The following is an 18,897-nucleotide window of genomic DNA, read 5'->3' as shown; positions in this document are numbered from 1 at the left end:
ACCAAACCTCCTTGTCCTTAAGAAAAGAGAACATGGTGAAGCAATCAGACTTTTCTAATTCCACCTTACTTTGGCTCAGGAACAATTCTTGTTGGATTCTCCCCTGGCCTTGAGCCACTGTAGGTGCAGTGTCCTTCATCGTGTTCTTGGGGCCTCCCAGGCAATGTTATATTTTCAATTTTCTGTGAACCTGGCTTCCCCAGCCAGGAAGCTAGGAGATTCCTCATTTGAGAATGGCCCATCAGGAGAAGCTAAAACTTGTGGGGGGAAAAGAACAGCCCCTTGCTGAAGATATACTAATTACAAGGAAAGAAGGATAAATACAACTTTTTCAAATTATATTTGATGTATAATGTTTTAGTTAGCATGCATATGGAGATCAGAAGACAACGTCAAGTGTAAATCTTCAGCCTTAGGACAGGATCTGTGCATTAACCAGGTTAACTGGAACCTTCCACCTCAGCCTCCCATCACAATATATGAGCACTGAGATTGCATATGCACACTACTCTGCCAGGCTGTGTGTGTTCTGGGGATCCAAACCAAGGTCCTCATGCTTGCCTAGCAAGCACTTTATCCAATGAGCCATCTCCCCAGACTTGAAGTGCCCTTTAACACTGGCGTCTATCTTCATAACGACTTTGCCTGCTTAAAATTTCTCCCATTATCAGATTACCCTGATTTTAATGACTTAATTCAATATTCAAAGTGTTCCTCTAATATCTGCTTTAAAATACATTTGTTTTCTTCCTGATTACAAACAAAATTTAGTATATAGTATTAGTGGACACTCACATTGACCTGTAGTGTCTGACCAATATTCACTAAATTGCTGAGTAACTACACATCTTAATCTTTGATGGTGTTTATAATTTGTCAAGGGCCATGCAGAAGAAACTACAAAAGGCTTTAGAACTCAGGTGAAGTTCTAATGTCAAATAGACCATGGCTTGTTCAAGTGGGGAATTTGATTACTTCCAAATTTACTTTGACAGAATCATTTAGATTCTGAAGGAATCATTTTAATGGGCGAATACAATATTCATAAACAAAGCACTTCACTGCTGGCCCTTCAAATTATCTCTATATGAATGCCAAACTTCCAGTGGGTTTTTTTTTCCTGCCAGAGATCTCTCCTTTGGTATTATGGGCAACCTTGCTGTGTAAGTTACCTTTTTTGTTGCTAGGATAAAATACATGACAGAAGTAACTTAACCGAAAATGAATTTATTCTAACACAGTTTAAGAAGGATGCAGCCCTTCATGGCAGGAAAGCACATTTAAGGAGTGTGAGGTGGCTGGTCACAGCATCCTGAGTCATGAGGCCATGACAAATGAGTGAGGGGTATTCTGCTGACTTCTTGTCACTTATTTATTCCGTCCACAATCCCAGTCCACAGGTAGTGTTACCTACATTCAGGGAGTATCCTTCCTATCAGTCAAACTTTTCGGGAAACACCCTCACAGACACTCCTGGTGAAGAGTCTCTTAGGAGATTCCAAATCCAGTCAAGTTGACACTGAGGATAAACCATTGCAAGCTCTAATTCCAGGAGGCCTTCAAATGGGGATAGATGTTTAGGATTGGGCAGAGTTGGGATTTGCTCCTTGACCCTTAAAGTTTTTCTTAAGGAAATCTTAGTAAAATGACTTAATTTTGATGCCTTGACTCCTAATATCTAAAAGAAGAATAAGAACTCCTTCTCAAATAGGCTATTCTTGGCTAAAGATATTTTTCATCTCGGCTAAAGATATTTTTCATTTATGAAATTACTACAAAGTGTAAGACTTTTATGTTGGTTACATAAAATGCATCTCTGTCTATACATCATTTAACCAGGTCAATGTACTTTTATAAATTATGATAACGTTTATGAAGGGCAAGAAAAAAGGATCAAACAGGGGAGCCAACCACACATGAATATTTCTTTTAAAGAAAAATTTTAGTTTATTTTCTTAGATGACTATGGGACTATACTAGTTGCTTTTTCTATCCTGGATGAGTTTTTCTAATTTTGACTTCTCTAGACACATTTTTTCTGGGTTAGTTTATGAATGGAAAGCTGTTTCCCTTATCCTTTGAATGACAGCAGATTCTGTGATGATGACCTATTTCTGATGTTCATGATTTTTTTGTTTTGGTAGGTTTTCTTGTTTGTGGGTTGGTTGATTGGTTAGTTGGTTAGTTGATTGGTTGGTTGGTTGGTTGGTTTGTTGGTTGATTGTTTTTTTTTTTAATCTTATAAATTTTCTTTAAAGAGCAAGTTTTCTTTTGTTGATTTCCCATTTTTCTGTTATTAATTTCATCAATCTTTTTCTTGTACCTTTATTCCTTTACTTATGCTTGTTTTTTTTTCTCCTTTTCCTTGTGGTTGGTTGGTTTGCTGGTTGGCCATTTAGTTGGCTGGTTTGTTTGTTAGCTGGTTGTTTGGCTGGTTAGTTAGTAGGTTAGTTGGTTGGGCAGTTAGCTGGTTGGTTTGTTGGGCAGTTAGTAGAATAGTTGGTTGGCCCGTTAGTCAGATGATTGGTTGTTTTGAGCAGTATTGAGGCTCACACCCAGGGTTTTACTCCTACTAGTGGCCTAAACTGAGCCACACTCCTATGCCAGCTTTTTCTTGGTTCTGAGGAAGGGAAGTTGATTATTGAGTTGATACTTTCTTCATTCCTAGAGCTACTCAAAATCAATGTAAATCCTAAGTGTGTTATAAATGCCTCTGTCGGCAGTGCTTTAGCTGCATCATGTGTGTCTTAAAATGTTATATTTCCATCTTCATTCCTTTATTTCTTTCTTTTAGACTTTTTATGCATGTATTACAAATATATTCTTTAATTTCCAAATGCTGTAAGTAATGTAAAAATACAAAACTTTCTTGTAATTTTTCTATTGGTGATTTCTACTTCAATACAATTATGGCCAGTTAACATGTTCTATATAATTTCAATTACTTTAAATATCATGCAGCTTGGTCAATAGCCTAAAATGTATTCTATATTGGCTAATGTTACAAAGAGCTTGAAAAATATGTATATCTGTGAAACTTTTATATATGTCAATTAGCTCTTATTAGGTAATGGTATTTATTCTATATCCCTATTGTGTTTCAATCTAGACACTGGATAAATCACTGAGAATTCAGTATTTTAAAGCTTCAGTGATGAGTGAATACAGACTTGTTTGTTTTTTATTTCAGGTCTGTCTGGTTTTGCATAATATATTTTTGATTCTTGTTGGTTGGTGTGTAAACTTTGAGGGCGGTTGCAAGTTTTCAGTGGGGCTCAATTTACCCTTTTATGATTATGTAATTTTCCTCTTGTTTCAATGTATTTTCTCTGCAGTAAAGTCTATTTTCTTTGAGATTGACAAAGATATTATTTATGTATTATTTTTTACATGGTGTTTCTTTTGACATAAAGGTGAATGGTGTTACACCTTTCTGTAAGCGAACAGAGACAACTGCTCTTCAAAGGCTGTCTTCATGCATGTGCCTGATGAGGCAGCAAACTTAACCTGAATTAACATATATAAACTAGTATACAACTGAACATCTATAGACTAGTATACAACTAGGTTCTCTTTACAGGATTGAGTTTTTGGTTTTGGTTGATTTTTTGATCATTTGGTTTGTTTTTTTGGTTTTTTGTTTTGTTTTATGTTTTTTTTTTTTGAGAGTCGAAATTTCCATCTGCATAGCAAACCATTTGAAATTTTCAAACTTTCTTATTTGGAAGCCACCAATGTGCTTTGAGGTGACAAGTGCTTTGTCCTACCACAGGTTAATGAGAATCCATCAACTACAACACCAGAAGCAGTTTGCAGTCATGATTTAGTGCATCATTTTAATTATGAAATTTATGCAAACATAAACTCTTCATAACCCTGTAAGCAGTTACCTGTTTTTTTTAATTAAAGCATTAAGATAATTACAGATTTACATTGTTAAAAAAAAGTGTCATAGAGCTAGCACATGACTCAATTACCCCACCCAGGATAACATTTTATGGTACAATGTCACCAACAGGACATAGACACTGATGTTATTCAGATTTCTATAGCTTTTAAAATATGGAGGTGTGTGTGTGTGTGTGTGTGTGTGTGTACATACAGGTGATTTGTGGAATTTTACCATAGATAAGGTAAAGACTTGTGTAATTATTATCAGTCTCAAGATGTGAAACATTCTATAACCACCAGTGTCCTTTATATTGTCTCTGAACAAATAGACCTACTTACTTCCTCTCCTCTACAGCCCCCAACAATCACTAATCTGTTATCCATTCCTAGTCCATTTTTAAAGTTGTATAACAAGGATCATAAATCATGTAAGCTTTTTGTACTGGCTTTTAATCATTAAGCCTCCCTGGAGACTTTATCTACTACATCACTGTCCATACAAATAGATCATCGCTATTTTCTTGTTGAGTGGTATTCCATGGCGGATATGTAACACTTTGTTTAACCATTCATTCATTGGAAAACATCTCAGCTAATTTGTTTAGAGCTACTATGAGTAAAGATGCTAGGAACACCCATGCACAGGTTTACACAAACATAAACTTCATTTCCTCTATTGTTAACATCCAAGAATATAGTCTCTGGATTGCATACTAGTTACATGCTTAATTTTGTAAGAAAGTATCAGTCTGTTTTTCAGATTGATGTACATTCCTACCAGTGATCCTTAAATGACAGATTCCCATTTCTTTTATCTTTACCACACTTGCTGTGGTCACTACTTATTTACTTTAGCCATTCTCCTAGGTGCCTGGTAATATCTCACTGTAGTTTTAACTCGAATTTTCTCAACAGTTAATGGTGCTGGGCACCTCTTTTTATTATTTGAAGATGTGTTTGTGTGTGTGTGTGTGTGTGTGTGTGTGTGTGTGTACACATGTGTGCAGGTGTTCATGAAGGCCAGATAAGGATATCAGATCCCTTGCAACTAGAGGTACAGGAAGTTGTGAGCCATCTAATATGGGTGTTGGGAATCAGGTCCTCTGAGTAAACAGCAAATCATCTTGACTTCTGCGTCATCTCACCAGCCCTCATGTTGGACAACTTTTCACATGCTAATTTGTCATCTTTGAATCCTCTTCAGTAAAACAACTTGTCTTTTCCAATTTCTAATTGGACTGACCATTACAGCCAAGTTTTGGAAAAAATGTAGATTTATATTCCAGTCCTTTGCAAATATTTTCTCTAGTCTTTATGTCGATTTACATTCTTAAAATATTCTGCAGAACAAATTTTTAAAATTTTTATAAGGACTAATTTGTTAGTCTATGGATCATTCTCTTGTTATTGTAATTAAGATTTCCAGCACTGTTTTTTGAAAAGGCTAACCCTTTTTGATCTTCATTAAAATCATCTGTTTTGTGAATCTATTTATGGGTTATCTAAACTTTAAGTCTCAATCTTAGAGATAAATTTTAAAATAACTTAAAATAACAAGGACTGTCTACTGCTCTAATTCTACCCTTCTCCATTTTCCCCAGTATAAACATATCCAAGGTAGACTTGTGAGGTAATGTTCATTTCCCTTTAGGTAAAACACATGTCTTACTTACCAGAGCAGCCCACAGCCTAAGCAAATATAGACTTGTAAGCAGATGGATAAAGGCATATATCCATGAAGCTCTATCTACAATAATTTCTTCCTTCAACGTAGTAAGTTCTGTGCTTCACGCATGGGGAGAATTGAACATGCATCCCTTTTTTTCCAGACTTCATTCCTTGATTTTTCTTTTAGACTACAAAATGTAAAATTGTACAACTTCAAAGAACCAAGCAGTCCAGCTTAATGATAAAAAACAAAAGTATTGATATGTTATCCAGTGATAGTAATATGATCTCTGTATGACCTTGGTTTCTGGTACTAGCCAGAAAGCCCAAAATAACATTTTAAAGAAAGAGTCCCTTTTCCATATCAGCCTTTCTCTATATTGATTGATTTTGTTATGGTATATCAACTATAAAACATAAATACCACCTATACCAAATGACCTAAAGAGAAAAGAAAACTAGAGAATGTTCCAACATTTTTGCAGACTCCTTTGAAATTAACCCCCAGCAATGAGTCCCACAGTAAGTCATTCTTTCTCCATATTTGCACATTCTCTAACAACTGAGTAATAGTTAGAATACGTTTTGGCAAGGGTCAATATTTCCTAATCTATTGTTGCACATGTGTTACATACCTATAATGTCTTCATAGAGATCAAAATAAATCCAGTTCAGTCATGAAATTTAGGCTACATACTAACATTCTGACAAGGAGGGGAAGTCAGAGGAATGTGGGAATCAAAGTTAGTTTTTATTGGCAAGAAACATCTAAGACCTCAGAAAGACTCTAGCAAAGGGTTGCACTTTGTAGAGATCCTGATCTTTTTCTGAGACATCTAAGAAAGCTGAGCACAGAGCTTTCCACACTCAGAATGCTCCACAGAGAACAGTCATATGAAGATCAGACAAGATATGCAAAAGAATCTTTGGAATATTGGATGGCAGCACATTTAGTTTCAGAAATTAGATACTTCACATATTGTTCAAAAGATATAGCTTTAAACTCAATACAAATAGCATTTGTTGAGCATTTATAATTGTGTTCTAGGACAAAGACTTGTGTCTCCATTCTCTGGAAAGATTAAAAATCTATTCAGGATACAAAAAACTAAATAAATGGATTCCATCAAAGATAATGTGTTCTCAGAAACAGGTGGTGTATGAAGTTGAAGAGCCATGACTAGAGTAGGCCATCAGGAAACCAAATGAAGCAGACAATGAAATCTCAATTCTTCTTCCTGTAAACCAAGATGTGATGGTCCCTCAGAAAGACTTAACTTATGAAAGAGCAAGGGACTTCCCATTCCCTCTCAATCTTGATCACCTGATTCTGTTTCTGTTCTTTCCCTTTATTTATAAAGATGTGTGTGTGTGTGTGTGTGTGTGTGTTATGTATTATATGCACATGCATACACACACACACACACACACACACACACACACACACACACCAGGGCTTTAGAAAGAATGGATTTACTGCCCTATTACTGTGATTAGCATTTTCCATGCAGCTGCCAATTTTTCTGGAGAGCTTATGGTAAAATTTCAGCTAAAAAAAAAAAAATACAGTTGCTACTTCTTCAAACAGCTGGTGGCTTCCTCCACTCATTCCCAGGTGGCTACAGTTCCAATTTGTGGCTAGTCTTGTCTTCAAACATCTCAGAGCAGCCAACATACGACAGGATGACAGATCGTCCTCTCAATGGATACTGACAAACAAATTAGTGCAAAGATGCTTTTCGTAGCAGACCAGATGTGTTGAGTTCTATCATACGGAACAAGCAATGAGGAACTGTCCATGCCCCATCTGTGCCTTTTATTTTTTATTTATCTCTCTGTGTCTGTCTTTTTTTTCCCCAGTCTCTAATGCACTATCATGACAAAACACCAAATTTACACATGCATTTAATGAGCACATTGAAAGGCTGGCCTCATTGTCACCTCTAAAACTTTCCTAGGATGGAATCCAATAAATGACACCATGCAGCAATAGAGCTCTTCTGTAGAATATGAAAGTAATCTCTAAACACTCTGCTGAAGCACAAATCTTTACCACAAGTAACCAAAGGCCAGGAGGAGGCCATGAAGCATTCTACAGCTCTTGCAATCCAGAAATGTGCCTCCACACAGATGTGGTGGAATAACTGGGATATGCTTTATTTTTGCCCAGTATAGGCATATATAATGTCTATTAGACTAAGAAGTAATTAGTTAAATGAAAAGCTCTAGATTTCTACAACCTTAAGGACACATGAAAAGAATTAAAATGTGCCCATGCTACTTAGTTTATATCAACCAGTAAAGGCATTGAGAACCTCCTTGTATCACATGATGTCACTGAGAACTAGGAATAAATAACAGATATCTCCTTTGAGGTTCTTAGAGTGCAGAGAAGTCAATGTGAAGGTGCATACTCATTCAAAGCAGCAATGAGGCTGAGAGGAGGATAGATAGGTTTCCATGGAGCCATAGAATTCTACAGAGCATACTGGAGCCAAACAAGACTAAAGGATGAATGGGAATCAGATTGATAGGAAAAAAATCAGGGCAACAGTTTCAAGATAGTAGGAGACCAATGTTCTAATGACTAGTATGAATCTGGATGCCCCTGCAGAAACCGAAGATGGCTGTTGAAGCAACAGAAAGGAATCCATTTTAAGCATTCACCTAAAGTCAGATTAAAATCTATCACAATAGAGGAAACTATGAAGATCTTAAGCAAAGAGGGATATTTATCCTAACATCCCCTTTATTGATCTAGGCTCCAAAATAAATTATAGAACTGAGAATACTTCCCTTATTTTGTAAGTTAGAAAAGGGTATCCATTCCACTTATCACAAAGGGCTGTAGTGTTCTCAACTGTTCACTGATCTAACAGGCTTTACATATATATATATTCCCAGTATTCTTATGTCAAGTGGTCACCCTTAGGAAGACTCAGTTCCATCTGTAGAGTGAACTGGAAGAGAAAAAGTAAAGTATAGGCAGAAGTTAGCTTGGGGTCAAGGAAAGCACAAATGTCCAATACAGATGTACTAACATGGGAGAGAAGGAACCACTCCAAGAGGAGCTCAGGGATCCAGACCAATTTTGTGAGGCTGCATTTGGAGAATGCTGGGGCAGGTTCTGAAAGCCTGCTACACTTAGTTCCCTTCATGTCCTCAGACAGACCAGTTTGAATATTGCTGGTTTTGTAAGGAGATTGTTTTATGTTTCATATTTAATATTAAAATGATAATACAAATTAATATGGAGAATAGAGCCACATTCTGACACACTAAGCGACCTGTAGTTTGAAAGGGACCTTTGTATACAACCACACCTGAATGCTGAGCACAAGCCTGGTGATTCCTTCTATTCTGAGTGATAGTATGATCTGTGTCCTATGACTCACATTGACAAATTATTGTCATAGATAGCATAATTGTTTCAAAATTCCTGACCAGCTATTATAGTACGATCTCTGCTCATACAGTAGAATACCACTATATTTCTTATTTGTGCTGCTGCTATGTAAAATACCCTTTCTTAGTTAGAATTTCCATTGCTATTAAGAGGCACCATGACCAAGGCAACTCTTATAAAGGACAACTTTTAATTATGGCTAGCTTATAGGTTCAGTAATTTGGTCCTTTATCGTCAAGGGAGGAAGCATGCCAGTGTCTGGGCAGACATGGAGCTAGTGAATGGGCTAAGAGTTTTACATCGTGTTCCAAAGGGAACCAGGAGAAGACTAAATCTTTCTTCTTCATTGGGTAGAACTTGAGCTTAGGAGCCTCCAAGTCCACCCCCACAGTGACATACCTCCTCTAATAAGGCTACATCTCCCCCAATAAGGCCACACTTCCTAATAGTGCCACTTCCCATGGGCAAAATCACATACCCCACCAAAATCAACTCAAGGAGGGAAGAATTTATTTGGCTCAGAATTCAAAAGTAAACTCCATTACACTGAAAAAGCCATGGCCATGGTGATAAGAGCTTGAACCAACTAGTCACATTGCATCTGCAATAAGAAAGAAGGAAGCAATGAATGTTTGTGCTCAGCTAGTTTTCTCCAGTCCAGAATTCCATTTCATAGAATCATGTCCCCCAACAGCTAAGGTAGTTCTTCCTACTTCAGTTGACTTAATCTAAAATACCTCTCACATACCAAGAACCTTATCTCTTAGGTGATTCTAGATGCTGTTAAAATGACAATACTAACCATCACAACCACAGACTGGCAAGTTATGAACAATAGTTCTTTGTTCAGAAATCTGGGAAATCAAATATCAATGGAGCTACTTGCTAGGTCATTATTCTAATCAGCATTAACTGTCAACTTGACACAGTCTAGAATCACTTGAGAAGGAAGTCTCTATTAAATGATTGGCTAGGACACATTTGCCTTTATGCATGTCTATGTGAGTTTGTCTTGATTAATACAAAAAATTACTTCCCCGATATGGACAGTATAGTTCCTTGGACAAGTGATCCTAGACTGTACAAGAAAGCTATCTACGCGTGAGGCTTATGAATAAGAGTCTACAACTTCAGCTTACAGCTCCTGCTAAAGTTCTTTCCCTGAATTCTCTCAATAATGAACTGTGATCTGAAAGTATTAGACAAAAAAAAAATCCTTTGTTCCCCTAAGTTGCTTTTGATCAAAGTGTTTTGTCATAGAAACAGAGAGAAAACTAGAATAATCAGAAGAGGACAGAAGGCCAACAAATATGCAGAAGACAATAAATAAGTTCAGGTTCATATTTTTTGTCATAAACCTACTCTCCTAGTAATGATCTCTGTCCCATGATGATGATTTTAATCTATTCTTGAGAAGAGTGTTCCAATATGCTTTTAAAGTTCCTCTCCTTAATACTTACTTTTACAATGTCAAATCTCAACATGATTTTTGAAGAGGACCTTCAAACTATACTATCAGCCTTCACCAATTAGCTAATGGACTCATCTTTCAGTACAGATATATGTAGATGCTGTTTATAAAGCTAATGATTAAAAACCCAGGTGATAGAGGTATGACTCATGGAGACTGGTAAGTAGCACCAGGAAATGCCTGGCTACAACCACGAGTAAGTCCATATCTTCCTGATGAGGACTCAACTCAGTGAAAAAGCACTGCTCTTACAGTAATGTAGCATGATGCTGCCCCACTAAAATGCCCAGATGAGCCCAGATCTCGGAGCCTCAGGCTGGCGCTACTGTCTCCAGAACTACTTGCTGCCATCTGGCTTGAAAGAATGAACATTCAATTCTCTTCTCATTCCTGGGCATTCACTCAACTCTGGGACAGCTGTCTGTGTCAATAAACTTACAGAATCAGAGCATGAAAAACTTTGTGTGTGTTTCTCAGGCTACTTCAGGAAAGCATAATACTGTGACACAGCTTCTGGACTTGATCGATACCATGTATGTATGCTCGATTTTTCTAACATGCCTGTATCTTCATTCATATCTATTCCTTCTGTAACTTTGGACTGTAAATTCACAGAAGTCAAGAGCTGAGTCTTTATTTCTATGGACAGGATCAGGGATTTCTTTGATAGAGGTCAATGCCCATAGTTGGCCTTTTGAGTTTGGGATCCCTTGGCTCAGAACGCCTTCCAGATTCAGTGTTTTAAGCCTAAATATATCACAACATAACAGGATGTGTTTCTTATCATTTCCGGTTTTTGTTTGTTTGCTTGTTTTTGAAAAAACCCTCAAGGGAAAATAGCTCATCCAATAGGTGCATGAACCAGCCATTCCTCTGACCAATAAGGTGGGGAGAGGGGGGCTGATACAATTTAATTTGAAATTAAATGTGTTTAATTGCTCCCATTTCAATCTAGGAACTCTCCATGCAATTTATCTAAATCTGCAGATAGGTAATGGCTTCTATCCCATTCTTGGACTAACTTCCTTCCCAGCAATGTATCTGAAGGGAAGAGTTTGCTTTTGACAGTGGAGTAAGTCTTATCATGAAAAGGACAAAGGGGGCAGTCAACACTTACAGCCATAACCTGGCTTAGCTGCAATATCCTCTAACATTCCACCATCTCATCTCTGTATCCTACATCTTACCTCATGGTGCTTCACATCTTAACATCTAATTGCATAAAAGCAAGACTTTTGCCATATTTTGTTCAATGCTACCATCCCAGGACCTAGAGTGGTCTGTAATAGGTGACAATAGCTATTTTGAGAATTGTCCTTCTAAAATTTTGGGGTTTTTTGTTTGTTTGTTTGTTTTTTGTTTTTTGTTTTTTACTTAAGCAGTCTTTAATGAAAGCCGTGCATGAGATGTCTCTACTCCTGCATCTTCTCAATCGTTTCTTCTTTGTATTTGCCCTTCTCCTTTACTACTTGCCGGGACTTGGCTTTCCTCTCCAGGATCTTCTTGCGGTCCTTGTCCAGCTTTAGCCTGGTGATAACTTCCTTGCTGGGGTGGATGCCTACGTGCACAGTTGTGCCGTTAGCCTTCTCTCGCTGGACTCGCTCAATGTAGATGACGTATTTCTTCCTGTACACTTGGACCACTTTGCCAATCTGCTGGCCTTTGTAGTGTCCTCGAACAACCTGAACTTCATCATCCTTTCGAATGGGCATGGACCAAACATTATACTTCTGTCTCAGGTCTTTGGAAAGAGGGGAAGACATGATCTTCCTCCGAATGTGAGAAGGTGCATTGAAATGCCATTTGTGGTTCTTGCTTCAGTCAGAAGTCACGAAGGGATTGAATTTCATTTTGGCGGCTGTGATCCACCAATGGCCGCAAAAGGGCTAAAATTTTGTAATGAAAGAGATTCTAGAGAATCTATGACTCCCTAACCCCATGGCTTATGAGGAAAAGAACAATTGGTATCCAAAAAGACTTAGAAGGTGCTGTGGAGTCACATACCATCAGCACTGAAACTGTACTCAGTGATATTGGAGAGCCTCTGTTTTACTTACATTGCATATGACCAGCTGGTGTGGTTGATCTCTCCTCTGCTTGTGGATTTTCTCAGGGTATATCCATAAGGCAAGCTCCTTCAAATCCTTCCTTACAGGTCAACCCAGATTTTCATATTTTCATCCCCATTTCCCTCTTTTACCTTCTTCCCTCTTCTAATGAAACCCATCATATCTCCAATAAGCCTCTCCTACTTTCATGTTGTGCATGTGTGTGTGCACACATGTGTTCATGCATGCACATGTATGTTCATACATGTGTGTGTTTCACTGAGTTTGATAAGTATTGATGAGATAAGCATAAATGAGTGTTTACTTAATAGACAGTACATAGACAACTTTTCAGTAGCTACACCACTTGAAGAAAATAGCACCCTCTCTCCAAGGAAACCATTAATTGACAATAGTCCCTCACCAAAGGATGGCATGTCATGAGTTGTCCCACGATCTTGCCCTTCCCAGAATGAAATGAGTGATAGATTCAGTGTTGTGCAGGTAAGCATAGCTGCAATGAATTCATGAGACTGTGTCATGTCCTGAAGATATCTTTTTGTATCATTCCACTTCATCCTTACATATCTCCTGATTTCTTCACATTCCTTGAGCCTTGGAGAGAGTAGTGTCTATGTGCCATTTAGGGTCAAGCACCTCATGGTCATTATTCTCAGCATTCTGAGCAGTTTTGAGAGTGTATCTTAACTGCTGCCTGCAGCCCTAAGATGCTTCTCTGATAAATAGGGTAAACAGCGCTAATCTGTGGGTACAAGCACACATATTTAAAAGACAGTTTAATAATATATCCATTTAGCAAAACAGTAGGAGTTGGAGACTCCCACTCATACTGTGTCTCTTAAGAGATATCATAATTTGTTGTTGGTTCTAGGCAGGTGTTAACTGACAGCATCCTCCAGAATTACATTTCATGCCTCCTTCTTTATTCATCCAGAGTCTGTATCCCAAGCAGAGCATATGTTTTCAGCTGCAAGCTGTTGCTCACACTCTGAGGATGCTATGCTCTAACTATCTATTTTTCAGTCAAGCTACCTCATTTGCTATGCCTTTAATTTTGATCTCTCCTTTGTGGAAGATGAGAACCTGCCATTCTCCATCAGGGATTGTATTCCTCATTGCAAAATGCTATAGCCAGGGGCCAGTTTCTATTGAGTGTACAGAAAAGGAAATCCACCCCACCACCACTAATACTAACTATAAACCTTTCAGAGTAAAACTCTCTTGGATGTAAATACGCTGTCTCAATAATTATATAAACATACCTAACTACTGGTTACCAGCCTAGAGAAGGATCTAATTATATTATTTTCAGTGACAGACTAGCCTGGCAATCACCCCATCAAAAGTCTATCTGGACTGCTTTTTGTCAGTCTTACACATAACTATCGATGTAGAAATTCTTGTGAAAGTAAATGCTCAAACACGAAAATCACAAGGCAGGAGCTCATTAAACAAAGAAATAGTGTGAGCTCTGCTCTGTACCAGATTAGAACTTTAAATGATCTTTCCTGCTAGCAGGTAAGGTATGGGGCCTTTAAATATGATTATTCACATTTAATCATGTGCTGAATGTGGCTGCCTAATTGCTAAATGTTTTCTCTTGTGCTTAAGTTTCATGCCACAGATTATTAAAAATTGACTTTACAATATTTATTTTACTTATCTTCTCAAGCCAGACTGGGCTTAGCCCATAGATTTGGTGAATTATTAATTTTTAAAGGCAATTTGTGCTACATTTTACACTTGGATGAGGTCCAGAGAGACCCCAGTCTCTAGTGCAAACCATACAGAACTGAATCACTTTGATTCATCTTTAATCTAAAGATTCTCAAAGCACATAGCCAGAGATGTAAGAGCTAATGAGCCCTCCGATGTAACGTGAAGAGCTAACACACATTTAGTTAACGCGTAGATTCGTGTGATGAAAGAGGAGAACCACCATTTCCAGCAGGTAATCTGAGCAATAACCTTGGACAATATAATTCATTCAGTTATGTAATAAGAACTGCTTAGAGGCATAATGAAGCGTTAATAAAACCACAGAGCCAACAAACACCTCTACATCACCCATAATTCACTGCAGATCATCCAGACTGAGATTATTACACCACTGTTCACTCTGTCGAAGACTGTGTCCTCTAAAAAATGTCATCTTTGCTTTTCCTACAATTCAGTGTACTTGTGGGAGACCAGAGATAAACATCTCTCTCTCTCTCTCTCTCTCTCTCTCTCTCTCTCTCTCTCTCTCTCTCTCTCCCTCCCTCCCTCCCTTCTTCCCTCCCTCCCTCTTTCTCTCTTTCTAAGGTCTCATGTATTTCAGGCTAACCTCAACATGCTATATAGCCAAAGGTAACCTAGAACTTCTAAGAGTCTCATCTATCTAGAAAGTGCTGGGATTGTAGGCATGTTATCACCATGATTAGTTTATGTAGTGCTGAAGATTGAACCCAGGGCTTTTTGTGTGCTTGGCAAACATCCTACCAACTCAACTGCTATCTTAAAATAAACATGAACTGATAAGACCCTCAAGGAGTTCAGAAAGACCTGTTGGAAGAAAAAGTTTGTCCAGCAGGAAGTTGAAACATGCTGTTGGTGCCAAGGACTGCCCCTCATGTCTACAAAGACATTCTTCAATCTGTAGAGCTTAGAGTAGATACAAGATGATTGAAGATGACTAATAGACAGATATCTGTGAAATTTTATGTCTAGAGATAACTAAGGAAGACAGACTTAGAACTCAAACCACAAGGGCTGTGGCCTTTTTATTTACAGGTTCTCTGCAATTTTGCTGTACTGTCTTCTAGACCTATACCATTCTACTTGCTGGTATCCTCCTAAGCACTATAGATAGTCAATATCATCCCTACTTCCTCTCCTGTGGTGATAGTAGCAACCTCTCCCCATTTCATGATAGTAAAAACTACCCATGGACATCAACAAATGTACCCTGAAAACAAAATCATGCTTCTTACGTTCCTGTCTCCACATAGTGAGCATCTGATTATACATTTTAGACACAAATGAATAGAATTTTCAATGTGACTCACTGATACTAGACTAGAATTTCTGTATCATACTTAATTTAACTTACTTCCAACATTTGCTGAATATCACTAAGCATTTCTATCTATTTTGGCAGAATTGGTTGCATACTTAAAAAATCAGCTTTTATTGAAATTTAATGGGTTTTGTCCAAATAAAAATTCAAGAAGGATAAATTTGTTCAGTGGTCAGCATGCAAGCAACTCAAGGACAAAGTTGTGATGCCACTCAGCAAAGCAATGGACATGGACTCTACAGGTCATAGCCTGGGGCACTGTACTGTAGGACCAACAGTTCTTTTCCCCAAACTCCTGCTCTCAATGCCGAGCTGATAAGAGGAGCCTTCTCAGGATACAGTAGGGAACCAGGAGGGCATATAATCGTCTAAAAATTAATCTAGTGATTTCAACTGTAACTTTAGCTATCCTAATTAAAGGAGAGTAACTAACAAGAGTTAAGTGAGTATTAAGTCCTACAAGGTTCAAGTATAAATTTAGGGCCACATGTAAGAATGAAGAAATAGAGATATGCCTATTTCTTCCTAGATATGATAAACATATTTATCATATATATCATAAATACATTGATTCTTGGAGAATTTCATGAAGTACATTTTTATCCATACTTACCCCCAACCCCTTCCTTTACTCCTCCTATATCTGTCACCACCTCTTTATCACTCAACCTTCTGTCTTCTTTCATTTTAAATGTAATAATCCATGGACTCCAATTTGTGTGATCTGTGTACTTATGGCTATAGAGCTATCCACTGGAGCAAGGTCAACCTCCTAGAAGCCACATCCTTAAAGAAAACTGAGTCTCCCTCCTCAGAAGTCGTCAGATGTTCATAGCTCCTTAGTCAAGGTCAGGGGCTCATGAACATCTCTGACTCCATACTAGAAAGTTGGCTGCCTTGATCTCTTACAGGTCTACTGAAGGCAGCCACAATTGTTGTGAGTTCATGAGTACAGCTGTCCTGCCAAGCAAGAGGACACTATTTCACTCTGGTCCTGCCCAACCTCTGGCTCCTATAATCTTTCCATTCCTTCTTCCATGTTGGTCCCTGAGCCATAGGAAGGGGATGTGACATAGATGTCATATTTGTGGTTGAGCACTCCACAGCTCTTTGTACTTTGACCAGTTGTGAGATAGAAATACACCAGTATTGTTTGTCTCAGCCACTTGTCTTGTGACTCACTAGGACTAAATGTCTGACAAGAAACTACTGAAGAAGGAGTTTCTTTTGGCTCAATGTTTGAGAGAAAGCAATCCATCATAGCAGAGAACATCTGGTGAGTGGCAGCTCTGTATCGGTGGGAGCAGACAGCAACTGCTTGCTCACATCTAAGCAGACCAGAAAGAAGAGAGAGAATAGAAATGTAAACTTCAAGTCTTGTCCATCAGTGGCCCACTTTCTACAACTACCTCTCAGCGATTCTAAAACATCCCAATACAGTATCACAAGCCAGAGACTAAGTATTCAAACATGTGAGCCTATGAGGGACACTTCATAAGATTATTCTAGAACTCATTACTTAGTTCTACAAATGTTTTAACCAGAATATCAGAAGCTGTAGTTGGTTCTCAAATACTTATCAATAACCAATTACTAGTCACCAAAGTTCCTGCCCTGTCCAACAGCAGCTTGAGTTGATTCTAACCCTTCATCTCCTGCTTGTGAATAGTGATCCAAATGGCTTTCTACATTATTCCTTGACCAAGTCTCTACATTACTCTCTTGTCCATAGTCCCTTCTGCTGAGAAACAACTGTTGCAGTGAATTATTTTAACTGCTTTGGCTCCTGGCTGGTCACATACACACCACTCCCACCCAAGAGCATTTTGGATTCGTGAATGAAAGACACACACACACACACCACCACCACCAGCTAATCTTAATATGCCTTGACTAACTCAATGGCTGGGCACTTCTAAACCACCCAGAGGTTAGCAAACATTCCTCTCTGGTATTCTTGAGTTAACATCTTAAAAAATCTATATTTCATCTCTGCTACCCCAGACCCAATAGGGGAAGTAGCCCCTAGAGCCACTTTTCCCTGAGTCTTACATGCTGATGGGCCTTTAAGTCCATTCTTACCTGTTGTGGTGAGTCTGCTCTGTTTTTCCTCTCTTCCTCGGTCCCTTGTCAGCACAATCTAAAAGTTCTACCTCCATCTCCCTGCCCAGCCATTGGCTGTATGGCAATTCTTTATTACCAATCAAAGCCAGCAGGGGGCAGGGACCCTCAAGTCTGGAAGTGTGGCTTTTGAGAGCCAAATTAACTCAAAGCATTAGAACCAATTCCCAACAAACAGCCATTTGAATTTTCCTCCAGACTTCCCTATCCACTGTCTGCCACTTCCTACCAGGTCCCACACAAAATACCAGTCTTGTTGTTCAATTGAGTGAAACCAATAGAAAATAGAGAGAAGCCTGAGGAGAAAAGAAAGATGTGGTTGTATGCCACAGAAACAGGCCCCAGATATGTATAAATAGATTCTCTTATTTGGTATTCACAACAGCTCTATGAAGTAGCTAGTTGATTTTTGTAGTAATTTTTTTGTAGAAAAGTGACTCTTTAGACACATGGCATGACAGAACTACATACCTCTAATGAGAAAGGAGAACGAGGCTTGGAGCCATGTCCCCTATTTCTTTGAAAACCACATCCACCCACAGAGTCCTAAGCAAAAATGGGTCTGGCAACTATAAATCAGACTGATTATTTGGACTACTACTCAGAAAGCGCCTCTCTACTGCTCTTGAGTTGATTGCATGGAACATTATCTAACTCAATGCTATCAGACATGGGAAGTCCTTTTGTGATGTGGGTATTAACATAAAAAGAAATATTTACTGCTGGTTCGGAATTTCTTTTTTTGAGACAGGGTCTTGTTGTATAACCCAAGCTGGCCTAGAACTCACATTGTAGCCTGGGGTGGTCTTAAAATAGCCATCTTCCTGCCTCTGCCACACAAGTGCTAGAATTACAAGTCTGTATCATTTTGTCTATCTATACATTTTTACTTTATAAATATAATAGCTTTGACATAAAACAGTAATCTATTTTACCAAAAAGGCAAAAGTTGCAAATCCAGGAAGCAAAAGCTCAAACTTAGCAAGCACTTCCAGAGTTTTTAATAAGCTCATTTATTCAAAGAAAGAATTTCTTCTAATAAATTGTTGGCTTTTCTTTTTGAGCAATACTTAAGGTTGATACAGTAGACAAAAGAAGTCTGAGTCTTTAAAATGGGTTTGAGCATTCTCTTAAAGCCCTAACAACGGAATTAGCCTTCCATCTGCCTCTGAGATCTGAAAGAAAGAAAGAGAGGGAGAGAGAGGGAGGGGGG

General features: G+C 38.3%; 1 protein-coding gene and 1 pseudogene across 1 annotated transcript in view; one reads left to right on the top strand and one right to left on the bottom strand.

The window, feature by feature from the left end:
• The window catches only part of Adarb2 (adenosine deaminase RNA specific B2 (inactive)), a 530,291-nt gene that overhangs the window by 303,145 nt on the left and 208,249 nt on the right, over positions 1-18,897 (top strand). The gene's annotated exons all lie outside the window — the stretch shown is intronic.
• Positions 11,849-12,286, bottom strand: LOC114623196 (annotated as a pseudogene).

Source organism: Grammomys surdaster, unplaced genomic scaffold, assembly GCF_004785775.1.
Source record: "Grammomys surdaster isolate TR1022 unplaced genomic scaffold, NIH_TR_1.0 194, whole genome shotgun sequence".
Taxonomy (NCBI): Eukaryota; Metazoa; Chordata; class Mammalia; order Rodentia; family Muridae; genus Grammomys; species Grammomys surdaster.
This window is presented reverse-complemented; position numbering and strand designations above follow the sequence as displayed.